This window comes from Crocuta crocuta, unplaced genomic scaffold, assembly GCF_008692635.1.
Source record: "Crocuta crocuta isolate KB4526 unplaced genomic scaffold, BGI_CrCroc_1.0 scaffold337, whole genome shotgun sequence".
Lineage (NCBI taxonomy): Eukaryota > Metazoa > Chordata > Mammalia > Carnivora > Hyaenidae > Crocuta > Crocuta crocuta.
Window position 1 is genome coordinate 2,516,449 of NW_027528873.1, and position 13,887 is coordinate 2,530,335.

A 13,887-nucleotide genomic window follows, 5' to 3' on the forward strand; every position below is an offset into this window, starting at 1 on the left:
TATGGATAAGATGGCCACGATGGCTTTCTTTGGCAGGTCACATGAGCAGGGACCTGAGTGAAGTGATGCAGGCCTAGTGGGAATGTGAGGAAGCTATGCCAGGTCCTGTGGTTGGAATGTCCTGGGAGTGTTTAAGAAACAGCCAGGAGGTCAGTGTGGCTGAGCCGGAAGAGTAGATGGAGAGTGATCAGCAGTGAGACTGGAGAGCTGGGACAGGGGCTGGGCCATCTGGGGGCATGAAGAGTTTTGGATTTTATTCTGAATGATGTGGGACTGAGACAGCTCTGAAGGGTTTTGAGCTGGGAGGTGACATGATCCAACTCCAATTTCCACAGAGCGCCTCTGGCTGCTATGTGTGTACACATAGGGGGAGATGGGGAAGCCAGTGAGGAGGCAGTGGCCTCAGTGCAGATGAGCGACCATGTGTGCTTGGGCCAGGGCAGCGGCAGGCGAATGATGAGTCACTTTATAATGAGTCTGAATTCTGGCACTGCCTCTTACAAACTGTGACCTTGGGCAAGTTCTTTAGCTTCTCTGAACTTAAATTTCTTTTAAGAAAATCAAGGATGAAGACACTTCCTTTTTACAGTCATTTGGTGCACTGCAGGCCCTCAGTAACCTAGTAACTCGACAGTACCCAATCCCCCTCCTGGATACTGTCCTTCTGACCTTGAGAAGGAATCTTCTCAACAAGGGTTAATCCTCTGGTGCAGAGGGTTGAGTTTGTGCTGTTCATCAGTGTGCATGACCCATAACCATGATGGCCATGCAAGGTCCTCCCCACTCCTTGTTTGATTTACTTCTCCATTCCCTCCTCCCACTTTCCCTTCCTTTTACCCCAACCAATCATCCGATTGTTCCATGTGTATTCCTCTTACAAAGGCCTAGAGGTGTTCTGTGTACATGTGTTTTAAATTACCTACATAGTGTTGTATCATATATTTCATGTTCGTTCTTGTTTTACTGAACTCTGCATTTTCCAGATCCATCCTTGCTGCCATATACCCATTTGGTTCATTGCTACTCACTGCTGACTAGTACCTATGCCTTGATGTACACATCTGCCACAAGTCACCTAGCCACCCTTCCAACCCTCTGCAACCTGAAACAACTCAGCAGCCTCATACTTGTGTCTCTTGGACTGTGTGAGAATTTCTCGGAATATAGGCCCAAGGCACAGGGTGACTGGGTCATAGGTATTCGCATTATCTAATTTGACTAAGTACTCCCTGAACCTTTCCAGAATGGCTACACCACTCCCAGTGGCCATACGTGGAAATTTGCATACCCCAAAACCCCTCCAGCACTTGGCATTATCCAATTTTCCAATTTCCCCAGTCTAATAAATATAAAGAGATGACACTTTGTTAATTAGAATTTCCCTGATTACTAATGAGTTTGAACATCTCTTTACATGCTTATTAGCCTTTTGAGTTTCTCTTTCTATAAGTTGCTAAGTCATATCCTTTGAACATTTTTAATTTGGGGTTGATGTCTATATTTCCTTCAATTTAGAGGAGTTTATTGCATATTCTAAATAATGAATTCTCCATTGATATCAAATGCCACAACATGTTCTTTCATTCTATCAACTCCAAAATCTCTTTCATTGACTGGAAAATACTTCATTTTGATCTGATCAAGTTCATCTGATTTTTGCCATGTGGTTTGTGCTTTTGAGGTATTGTTTAGGAATTGCTTTCCTCTTTCTATGTCACAACAGTAGTCTACATCTTATTTACTTTAGATGTTAATCTTATACATTTAGATCTTTTAACTATTTGGAATCAAGTGATATTAGGTAGGAATCCAACTTTGTTTTCCTTGTGTCCCAGTTTTTCGACACTGTTACTAAGCAATATTTTCTTTCATTTATGGTGTTATTTTACCGTATAAGAGGTATGATACTAGGTCTGCCTTGGCTCTCTAGTCTCTTCTCTTGATCCATTATCTGCTTGTAGAACAATTCCAGACTGTTTTTATTACCAGGGCTTCATAGTATATTTTATTATCTGAGAAAGGAAGTTTTTCTTCATTACTCCTTTTTTTTAAGGTTGTCCTAATTAACTATAGATTTTTAAAAAATAGTTTGTTGTCAAGTTGGTTTCCATATAACACCCAGTGCTCATCCCCACAAGTGCCCTCCTCCATGCCCATCTCCCCCTCCTTCTCCTCCCCCCACCCCATCTGCCCTCAGTTTGTTCTCAGCATTCAAGAGTCTCTCATGGTTTGCCTCCCTCCCTCTCCTCAACTATTAACCATAGATTTTTTTATCCTTCCATAGAAAGTATTGAGGTATAAATCAAGTTATATGTGATTTTCAAAATTTATTTGGCTAAATTCTTATGATCTTTCTGTGTTTATATGTGTAAAAGTATATCTCAAAAATATATACAGAAGACTAAAGTCCAGAATTAAGCTAAGGCAACTTTAAGATAAAGAATAGTTTGCCATCCCAGAATTTTTTTCTTGTTCCCTGTGCCAATTCCACCCCCACCGTGATTGTTTTAGAACCTCACATAAATGGAGTTAGTCCATATTCTTTTATACAATTAAAAAATAATTGCAGATGTGGTATGAAAAAGATCAGGAGTGTCTAGGGTAAGTCTTTCTATTTCTCAGAGAAGACATGGACCTTCTCTCAGGCTACCAGTGGGTGCAGAAGGCTGAATCAATCTAACGTCTAATAGAACGGAGTCTGGGGCTTCCTTCTACCTGTAATTTGATTCAGTTCCCACTGGCTTCAAATATTGTAAGGGTCAGATCAGGACTTCCCCTTCAGAAGGAATGGGGATCTAGGAAGCCTGGACCTTGAATATCTCTATACTTTACAGCTCAATTGCCAGCTTTCTGTGCCGAGAGAACTCTCTGGGGAGTTCAAGTTGGTCTCCAGCCTCACCCTGTCTTTGTGTCTCGGGGGACATCTTTCTGTCCTCCTGACCTTCTCCAGTTTTTCAGAGGGCTGCTGCAGTGCACCTGCTGAGGCCTAGGGAACTTGAACAGGTTTTAGCTCTTCTGCTCTGTCCCCAGTCCTTGGCAGACACTGTTTGTGAAGGCCCAGGGTTCCCCAGAGTGAATTCTTTCTAGTGTTTCATTTCCATGGAAAGTATAACGTTTTTATTAAAACCCCACTTGGAAAATTGATAGTCATTATCTTGAATTTATAGACTGAAGTGGGAAAAATTGATATTCTTGTAATACTACATTGTTCCATTAATGACCTTGGAATTTATTCATTTACTCAAGTGGTATATACATGTATTTGTATTTATTAGAATTTAAAATTTTACTTCCTATAGGTTTTTCTTTTTCTTTTTTTTTTTTTTTAAATATTTTTATTTATTTCTAGGAGAGAGAGAGAGAGAGAGAGACAGCGTGAGCAGGGGAGGGTCAGAGAGAGAGGAAGACACAGACTCTGAAATAGGCTCCAGGCTCCGAGCTGGCAGTCAGCACAGAGCCCGACGCGGGGCTCGAACCCACGAACCGCGAGATCATGACCTAAGCGAATGTCGGACTCTTAACCGACTAAGACACCCAGGCGCCCCAGGTTTTTCTTATTCTTACATATTTTACAGGTTTTGTTGCTATTGTGAATTATATCTTTTTAAAAATTACATCTGCTAATTGGTTATTACTGGTGTAAAGAAATGATACTAATTTTCCAAGGTTGCCCTTAAATCGAGCAATTTTGCCAAGCTTTCTTATGCTGTTTGATTCTGCTGGTGTTTCTAGTTAGATGTTTATAACATTTCCTGATAGCATTTTATCTGTTTTTCAAAGTCTCTTATCTTCTTTTCCACCAGCCAGGACCTCAGTGGTCTGTTGATTAGTAGCATGCAATCATTTTTATGGCACCTGACATTTCCCTGCCCCTGATTCATGCCTTCCTGACCACAGCGGAATTGAACTAGAAATTAACACCTGATCCAAGCTGGGCCAATCAGATTATCTTCCCCAGGAGTTTGGGGTGGTCAGTCTCTGCTAGGCAGGTGAGTTAGAAGGTGTGGTCAAGTCGGATAGGAGCAGCCATATTTCATCATTTGAACACAGAAGCAGGGAGAGAAAGAAACAAGCATGTTAAAGGAAACAGTGCAAGAGACAGTACAGCCAGAGAGACAGACAGACATATGGACAGAGACAAATAGAAGCACACAGACACTCCTAACACATGAAGAGAGAAAAGCTTATGGAGCACAAGACACAGGGAGAGGCACATGCCCACATACATAGCCACATATTCAGGATGAGAAAGAGACACACAGACAAATACTAATAGACGCGGAGAAAAATGCAGATACAGGCACAACAGACAAAGAGAGAGACAGACAGATTGGAGTCACAGACTCAGTGGTGCTGTAGGAGTTTGTCGAATGTACAGAGGCAGAAAGGCTGCCTCGGCTCCCGGTGTGCACAGGGCTTGCCAGGCTTACCTGTGCCCTCAGGTTTGATGGGATTCCTCTGAATCCTCGTACCAAACCCCACTTTACTTAAGCTCACCCCGGGGGGGCTGGGGGGCTTCTCCCTAACATTAAATGCACAATTCAGCCCACAGCGCCCCTCCACACTCCAGTGTTGCACAAACATGACTGTACTAGAAAGTTCAAAGTCATGAAAAACCTAACCCTTCCAGATCAGAATTCTTGATTGTTCGCCAGAACACCTTACCTCTTCCTGTGTTCCCAGAAACCTAGGAGCCACCTTTGATTCTTCCCTTTCCCTCAGTACCTACTGCCAACCAGCACTTTGTCCCATTAGTTGTGTCTCTGATCCATCCACACTGTTCCTCTCCTGGAAGTAAGGGTCTAGCCACCATCGTCTCTTACCTGGATAACCATAGCAGCCTCTAAACTGGGCTTCCTACTTTCATTTTTGCCTCCCATTCTTCATGCAGCTTCCAGAAGTTTCCTTTTACCATTTAAATTTTCTGATAATATACGTCTGCTTACAGCCCTTTAACAGCTTCCCATTTCACTTTGCACAAAAGCTCCTACCATGGCTTTCTTGGCCAACATGCCCTTCTCCCACCCTTCTCTGTTTTTACTTCAGGTGGCCCTCCCTCAGTCACTGGGCTCCACCTCAACACATAAATTCACATTAACCTCAGGGCCTTTGCACATGCTGGACTCTGCCTGGAGTGGTACTTCCTATGGCCAACATTTTTTTTTTCGTAGTTTATTGTCAGGTTGGTTTTCATATAACACCCAGTGCTCATCCCAAAAAGTGCCCTTCTCCATGCCCATCACTCCCCTTCCCCTCTCCCCCACCCCCACCAACCCTCAGTTTGTTCTCAGCATTCAAGAGTCTCTCATGGTTTGCCTCCCTCCCTCTCTCCCACTATTTTTTCCCCTTTCCTTCCCCAGGGTCCTCTGTTAAGTTCTTCCTAATCCACCTATATGTGCAGACATATGGTATCTGTCTTTCTCTGCCTGACTTATTTTGCTCAGCATAACACCCTCAAGTTCTATCTATCTTGCTACAAATGATGGCCAACTTCTTATCATTTAGTTCTTTCTTAAGTGTCACCTCCTCAGGGAGAATGGAGAGACAACTTACTAGTACAAGGCCATCTAAAGTAGACTTTTCTTCTATCGCTGGCACCTCGATGGCTTCCTTTACAGCCCTTATCTGTCTTTATCTTTACTGGTCTATTTATTCTGTATGTGTGCATGCAAGTGCATGTCTGTGTGTGTGTGTCTGTATGTCTGTGTGTGTATTTACTACTTACAGTGCCCTCTCATGTGTCTGGAAGTCCTTGATTGTTGGTGGCAGAAAGGTTCCACACATTCCTCAATGGTAAGGGACCTTACCTCCTCTGAACCCCCAAACCACTTACCTTCTAAGCTCTTGCAATCACATTGGCCACGGAGTATGTTTTGGGGTGTCTGTCTGCATCACAGTTGCCTCCTATTTGGAGAGAGTGCTACCCATTGCCACAGAGGAGGGGTCTGGAGTGCTTATACCATGTGACCCATCTCCACATATCTGCCCCACCACTGATTGGAGCAGGCTGGACAGCTGACCCAAGATGAGACTTCTACTTCGGGCCTAAAAGGCAGTGATTTCAGTCAGTGTTTTGAGGTGTGGCTGGAGCCAAGCATGTGGGGCAGCCACATGTAACCTGTGCTGTGGGGAGTGTTCACCCAGAGAGAAGAATGAGATGGTAGGAAAGGCAAGGGGGGGACTGTTTCCGGCCTCTTGAAGCAGCCCTTGGGGAGGGCCAGCTGCTCTGCCTTTTCCTGGGCCCCCATGACATCTGAATCCTTAGCATGAACACTTCCACGGCTTATATCTGCAACCAGTTCTAAACTAATTTGAGTAGGTTTCTGCTACTGATGGCTACACAGCTCTGACTCACTTGGATTTTCACATAGTATATTATAGTTACCTCATCTTTCCTCTGTGTGTTAAGCTCCCGGAGGGCAGGAATCTGAGTCCATACATCCTTGTATCCTCAGGGTGCCTAGTACAGTGTGATACAGGTAGTCGGGGTTCAATTACAAATTTGTCAAATAAGTGGACTTTTCATACTAGAAAATATATACAGGTGACCTTATTTATATTGTCTATTACAGAGAAGCACATGCATAAATAACATTTTTCAAGAAACAGTGGTTAGTATTAAAAACACTTAGTACTGGGGTGCCTGGCTGTTACTTAGGCATCCGACTCTTAATTTCAGCTTAGATTATGATCTAACACTTTGTGAAATCGAGCCCTGTCTCAGGCTCTGTGATGACAGCACAGAACCTGCTTGGGATTCTTTCTCTCTCTCTCTCCCTCCCCCACTCACACATGTACGTGCACACACACACTCTCAGAATAAATAGACGTGAAAAATTTTGTTAAAAAATGTTTCGTATTGACACAATGGATACTTAAGAAAGTTACCATTTTAATGCAAACTTGGGAAACCATTGCTTACAAGTAACAATTTTTGTCAGAATTCTCTGCTCCAGAACCATCAGTGGCTCCTAGTGACTACTAAACTATATTCAGAGCTGAATTCAAGACCACCCACAGATTATGGTCTTGGGTTCCTTTCCATTCTCTCTTGCCTCATCCTCCAGTACAGTGACTCTCACCCTAGCCCTCCTCTCACCATCTAGGGCTCAGACTTGTCTTACTACTTACAGTGACCCCCTCCATCTTTATCTCACATCTATAAGGCATTTTTCGATTGCTAACATTTCAACCAGTTCCCTCTTCCTCCAGAACTTCTCAAAGCAGTGGGCAGAGGACACCAGTAGCAAGGGAAATACACACCCAGGGCAGTGAGCTCAAAGCACTGAAGGGAAGCAGTGATCCAGACCAGGAATACAACATTCCAACAATGAAGTAATTCCCATGAACTCTTTTGGTGTACTTACCATATGCAGATACTATGTCGATTTGCTAAGGTTTTCCTCAATCTTCCAGTGGCCCTTTGCCAAATGATTGTTGATATGGACAAGCAGTATTTCCTCAATCCTTCATAAAAGGATAGAAAACCACAGCTTCAAGTGGCTGTTGCACACCACATTGAAGCCCATTAACCCATTCCTGTAGAGGCATTCTGGAGCCTTCAATAAATAAGAGCTTAAGAGGTTAAGCACTTGAGACTGTGGAAACATAGAGATGACACACTATACCTAAGGATACCAGGGAAGGACTTCCTGGAAGAAGCCAACTGAATTCAGTTCGAAAATTACGGACAAGTTTTGTTTCCTGGCAACCCATTTAAAAACCTGTGTTTGTGGTCTTCTGACCCCACTGACTCTCTCCTGCCAAGCCTGGAGAGGTGACTGAAGTTTGGGTGGTTCTCCTGCAGACCCCTTAGATAGACCAAAATTGCCCCAGTGACATGTGCATGCATAGTTAACCTTTCTGCATGTTATTTGCTAAAGAGCAACATTGTCTTGTTTCTTTCCAGTGGTAATTCAGACTTTCAGAAATTGAGTTTGCTGAAGGTGAGGGACCGCCGGACACAGGGTGACAGTTGGTCAGGATCAGAATCTGCTGTTTTCTATATTCAGCATCTTAACGTGGCTGGCAAAAATCCATGCCATGCGGTTGATGCCTGTAGCACAAGTCTCTTTGGGTCATAGAAAACTCTGTAATACTCATTTTTTGGAAATCGAAGGTTTCCCTTCAGGTAACACATCAAGATTTACAGTACCTTGGACAAAATTAGGCATTTGATTAGGAATTCAATGCCTGACAATCTATCTTCCTTCCAGAGAGATATTGTTGCACAAATCAGAAAATCATAGCCTGGCTGTATAATCAACAACATTTCATTCCAGAAAGCATATTATAGCTGGAGTGATAAGGCCCGTTGAAGCTGTGGATGGCATTTCCTGAGGTTTCTGAACAACTGTGCTTTCTGGGAACCCTAGTGGCTTTTCCGAATACATTTGAGGATTTTCAAGTCAGCTCTGTTTCCTTATAACCAGAGCTGAATCAGCCAAGGTCACAGGTTCATTTCAATAAGGGACAGTTTTCTTCAGTTTCTACAGCTACATTTTCCTTCTCTAAACATGCTGCAGTGAATCTATTCCATGTTAAAAAAAGAAAACAAAAATAATTCCATTAACCCCACATGCCATGCTTGCTCCAATCTTATTTTTCAAATCCTTTATGGCCAAGCAGCAGCAATAATATGTGTCCTACTTACTATGACTACCATTTATTCCACACCTATTTGTCAAACATGTTGTTTTACCTAATTTCGCTTAATCACAACAACCCCATAAGATCAGTGTTAATACCCTTATTTCTAGGTTTAAAAATGGAGGTTCAGAGAGGTCAAGAAGGTTGTTCAAGGTGCTGCAGCTAGGAAGTTGCCCCGTGGGGGAGGAGTTTCTCCAGCTCTTTCTTCCCAGGCATGTTTCAGCACATGGCAGTCCAACTTCTTCCTCCATGGGGACACCACAGTGGCTCTCCCTGTGGGCACCAATGACTATTGAAAATCCAATGGAAAGTATTCCTTACCTTGGCAGACCTCTCTGCAGAATTTGTCAAGGGCATCTTCCCTCAGCCTCCATGGCCCCAAGGCTGTTGATTTTCTCCATCTATTTCTGTCTCCTCAGTGACTTTTCTAATTTCTGCTGCCTCTTAATGTTGGTGTTGCTGGGAATTCTGTGCTAGGTCCCCTGCTCACCCTACAGTGTCCCCATCCTCAGAAGGTCTCACGCATTCCATCTACAAGATTCCAGCTCCCAAATCTGTGTCCCCAGAGTGGTCTGTCTTTTCTGCCTTAGACCTGCAGCTCCCACTACCTGCTGGACTTCAATGTCCCTGATGTCCTGTGGTTACCTGAGGTACGGCCCAAAGAAATTGTGACACAGGAGTCCTAAGGGGTGATCAGGATTAACCTCATCAGACCCTGTATCACTGTGGACCTCAGTCACTAGATCTCTTTCCTTATCCACACAGCTCTGTGAGCTCTGTGTGGCCCAGGCTCCCCATTGACTACCCACCTCTATATCTCCCTTGTGCTCCCTCAAAAGCAGAGACCTCTTCTCTGAATGATCCCTCCACCTCCTTGCTCTTACCAACACCGGATTTTCCTCCAAAGACATGGCTTCCTCAGCAGCCTTCTCAAGTGAAGGTTGTCTTTTGTCCTTCAGAGCCAAGACTCAAGTTTGATGTCCTCTTTGTCCTTATTCCATATCCTGATGATCATTTCTTCCTTCTTCCTAGACAGGCCTCCACCCTGCTTGACTTGCATATCCTCAGACTACATGCCATCTAACCTTGTTTGTTGCAATTATATACTATCCTCTTAGTCGTTTTCAGGTTTCACTCATCAAAGATTTTTGTCCCTGGCTCATTGTATTTATCTCCTCCACCATTACTACCATCATTTTTGGTGGCTTGGACATTCATGGAATGAGGCACCTAACTTTTCAACCTCTCAGTTGCTTAACTCCCTCACCTCCAGTGCTATTTTCATCCATTCCACCTCAATCACTCCCTCCCATGGACACACTGAAGACTTTCTCATTAGTAATCACTGCACACTCAAAGTCTTAACTCAGAGCATAGCAAACCGACCACTGCCAGCTTTCCAATTTATTTCCTGATGGCTTTTAGTTCAGCAATTCTTGGACTCCCTGGAATTCTAACATTGAGCCCTGCCACATTTTCCTGACCCATCAGCCCTACTTTGCTTATTTTCAAACATGTTTTATTACTATTTACTCTTGAACACACCCTTGCTTTTCCTTCCTTTCATGGTACTTTCCTGGGAAAAAAACCCAAATCCTGTTAGTTGAAGCCAGCTTTCCATCCATTCTACACATACAACTAAGCAGACAAGCATGGCTGGAGAGACACATCAGGTCTCACTTCAAATTTATCATTGCAGATCACAAATGGGTCCCCAGATCTAGGCAGTGTTTGCCGTGTTCCCTCTTTTCTCCAGCTTGCAGCATCTCCTTACTCTCAGCTTGTAATCATGCATTTCCTTCACCAAGAAAAGAGAAGAAGAAACCTGATTTGTTCTTCCACCAGAATGCCCATTAACCTTTCACGTTCAAGTGCCCTGCCTTTCCGTCTGTGGCAGTGGGCACACTCCTCCTGCTTCTGTTGGAAACCAGCTGTTCTGCCTGCAGGCAGATTTTTCTTCTAGGGTTTTCCTCCCCCTCCTTTCTGTAATATGAAAATGCCCTCCTCTATTGACTCATTCCCATGGGCATACAAGCCTGTTGCAGTCTTAACAACAAAACCTTCCCTGACCCTGTATCCCTCTCTACTGCAGTAGTCCTCTGCTCTCTCTTGTAAAGCAAAGCTCACTCACTGTTTCCATACCTCACCTCCCACTTTTCTGACCCCACTCCAACTAGTTTTTGTCCTCACCACTTTACTGACTCCACTTGTGTTGAGATCAGTCACCTCCATGTTGCAGAATCCAATAAACTAGACTCAGTCTTTGGCTTCCTCTCTCAACATCTGCCTTGTCCATCTCTCCTTTCTTGAGACCCTTTCTTCACCTGACCTCTGAGACACCAGGTGGACTTCTCTCTTGAAATCTAGACTCTGGATACCTCTTCAATAGCTCCATTCTTGTGTCTAATTAGCATTCCAAGCTTAGCAGTATTGTTAATTTCTACCCAATCTTATGTGTGAATCTTGACTCAACCACTCATGAGTTGTGACCTATTGGGAAAAAGTGCCAATGTCTCTGTGCCTCAGTATCTTATTTGTAAATTAGGCATAATAATATTACCTAATTTTAACGTTGTAGCAAGGATTAAATGAGGTAATAACATGAAAAGTATTGATCTTAATGCCAGCATATAGCAATAAATAAGTAACAGTAAGTGATAAGCAAGACAGTTTTTCTTATGTCCCTGCCCCACACTGGTGCCTCCTCGTGGGTGTTCTTCGTACAGTGAATACCATCACCCAGTCACACGAGTCAGAACCTGCTATCACCCTTGATTCCTTCCTTCTACCTAATCTCCCGTATCAATCAATAATCAAGAACTGTTTTCCATTCTTGCCCATTCTACATTTTGCCTCTTGTCTGGTTGTAGCTTCCTATTGGTTCTCCAGTCCTTCCCTCATCCTGCGGCCAGAGTGAAGTCATCACTTTAAAATGCATATCTTGGGGCGCCTGGGTGGCTCAGTCTGTTAAGCATCCAGCTCCTGGTTTCAGCTTAGGTCATGATCTCACGGTTCATGAGTTTGAGCCCTGCATTGGGCTCCACTGCTGACAGCATGGAGTTTCCTTGGGATTCTTTCTCCCCTTCTTTCTGCTCCTCCCCCATTGGTCTCTCTATCTCTCTCAAAATAAATAAACAAACTTTAAAATTCATATTTTCCCATGTTACTCCTCTTCAGTTTCTCTCCATTGACCTCAGAAGATCTAAATTGCTCAACCTTACTATGCATTACTGTTACAACATAAGACTTGTCAGAATTTGGTCTTGGCTTCCTCATCCAGCTTCCCTTCTCATTGCTCCCCACTCGATCTCCAAACCCAAGGTTCAGTTTTTCTGAACCGCTTGCCATCCCCCAAATTTGCCCTGAGTTCTCACCTCACGGCTTTTGTATATACGGTTTCCTTTGTCTACACCAGGGTACTGCCCCTCACCTTTACCTGGCTAACTCATATTTGAGATCTCAGTCCAGATATTTCCATTTATAAGAGGCTGGCACTGCTTTCTCTGTTCTGGGTTAACTGCCCTCTCGTACCAGTGCTTACACAGATTCCAGTACTTTCCTTATGATTTCCCATTTAATTAGCTATTTATTACCATTTAAATGATCTGTTTCCTTACCAGAACTTGAACTCCTAGAAGGAGAGACCTCATGCTCAGAACTCTTAGAAGAATGCATGTTTTTAGTCCTCTGACCTTCTTAGAAGATTTTCCAGTTTCTTGATATTTTAGATGTGCTGTTAATTGAATGTACTACACATAGACTGATAAGTGTGCCTGGGAATTCATTCTTTTGATATCTGTAATGAGGCTGTGGGATTATAGGGTCTCTGAGGTTCTTTTCTAGTCTTAAAATGCCAGCAAGGACTCCCTAGTGAGTTGGACCTGATGATGGGGCCAGGGTGTCACCCACCAGAATAAAAGGGCTGAGGATGCTGGGGAATTCTGAGACCCTCCCGATCTGGTCTAAAATAGATGAGCAATGAACTTACTTTTACTTTTCCATCGAGTTGTTTAGAAACCATGTAGACACTGTCTAAAAGAAAAGTTAATAAACTATTTACTTTAGGGAATGACATAACTGTTTCATATTCATTTTCTACCTCAGCTTTTTAGAATAATGGAGGAGGCAAGATATAACAATTAAATGGTGCCACTCCCCAAAGACCACTTGCTCCAGTTTATAATCATGTTCTTGCCACACGATAGCAAATGATCCTTCCTACAGTGGCTTCCCCCTTGGTGTTTAATGAGTCCTCATGCTTAGAAACCAATGCTACCACAGGCCTCATTGACCCTTTGGAGGAGGCGAGGGTTGAGCAGTTGTCTGGCATCTGCTCAGACAACTGAAGATGAAGCTCACGATGGAGAAACAAACTTAGTCATGGGTTAGTCAGAGAAATTAACTTGTCTATTCTGGATGCCTACTCCATGCTGGATCTCTGTGTAATTAGTCTGGCAAAAATAAAAGAGAGGGGGTGATGAAAGGGCATTGAAGATAGAGGAAAAGAGGCAAAGCACGTATGGAGGCCTGATATGAGAAAGGATAACATCAGAGACCTGCATTAATATGCATTTCTCTGAGGAAAGGCGACAGGTGTGGAAAGGGAAGAGGGTCAAGAAAAGCATTAGGAGGCCACACACGAAGACCTTGTAGGAGTAGGGAATTCTCTGGTGTTAAGAGCCCTCCAGTTTCTGAAATTCTAGGACAAGTTAGTACTTGGCAATATTTGGGGGCAAGGTACTGCCTGATAGAATGGATTGGCTTAAGATACTGAAAGAGTCTGAGACCATCTCTATTTGTTCTAAAATATCCAGGCAGCTGATTACACTTGTTATCTTTTCCTGTTTAGTTGTTTGAAAATCATGTTGATCCTATATGAACAGAACGTTATCAAGCTGCCACACTGAAGAGATTTGCTTGAATTGTGAAGGCAGTGGAGAGTCCTAGAAGATGAAGCAAGAAAGTAGTGTGGTTTATGTGGTCCTTTAGAAAGAGCAGAGGGGAGAAGGAAATATTTGAGGGTAGAGGCAGGCAGGAGGCAAGATCACCAGTGGATAAGTGGTTTTCATGGCACCAGGATCATCTGCAGGTAGTAGAGGAGCCATGATGCCTTCTCATTGCTACAAACAGCCACAGCAGGGGCCTGTGCAGCTGGCAGAGGGTGAGGCTGCTGCAGGAGTCCTGATGGAAGCAGCCTTCAGCCCTTGCTGCTCGCCCTTCAGGTACTGTCTGCTCAGC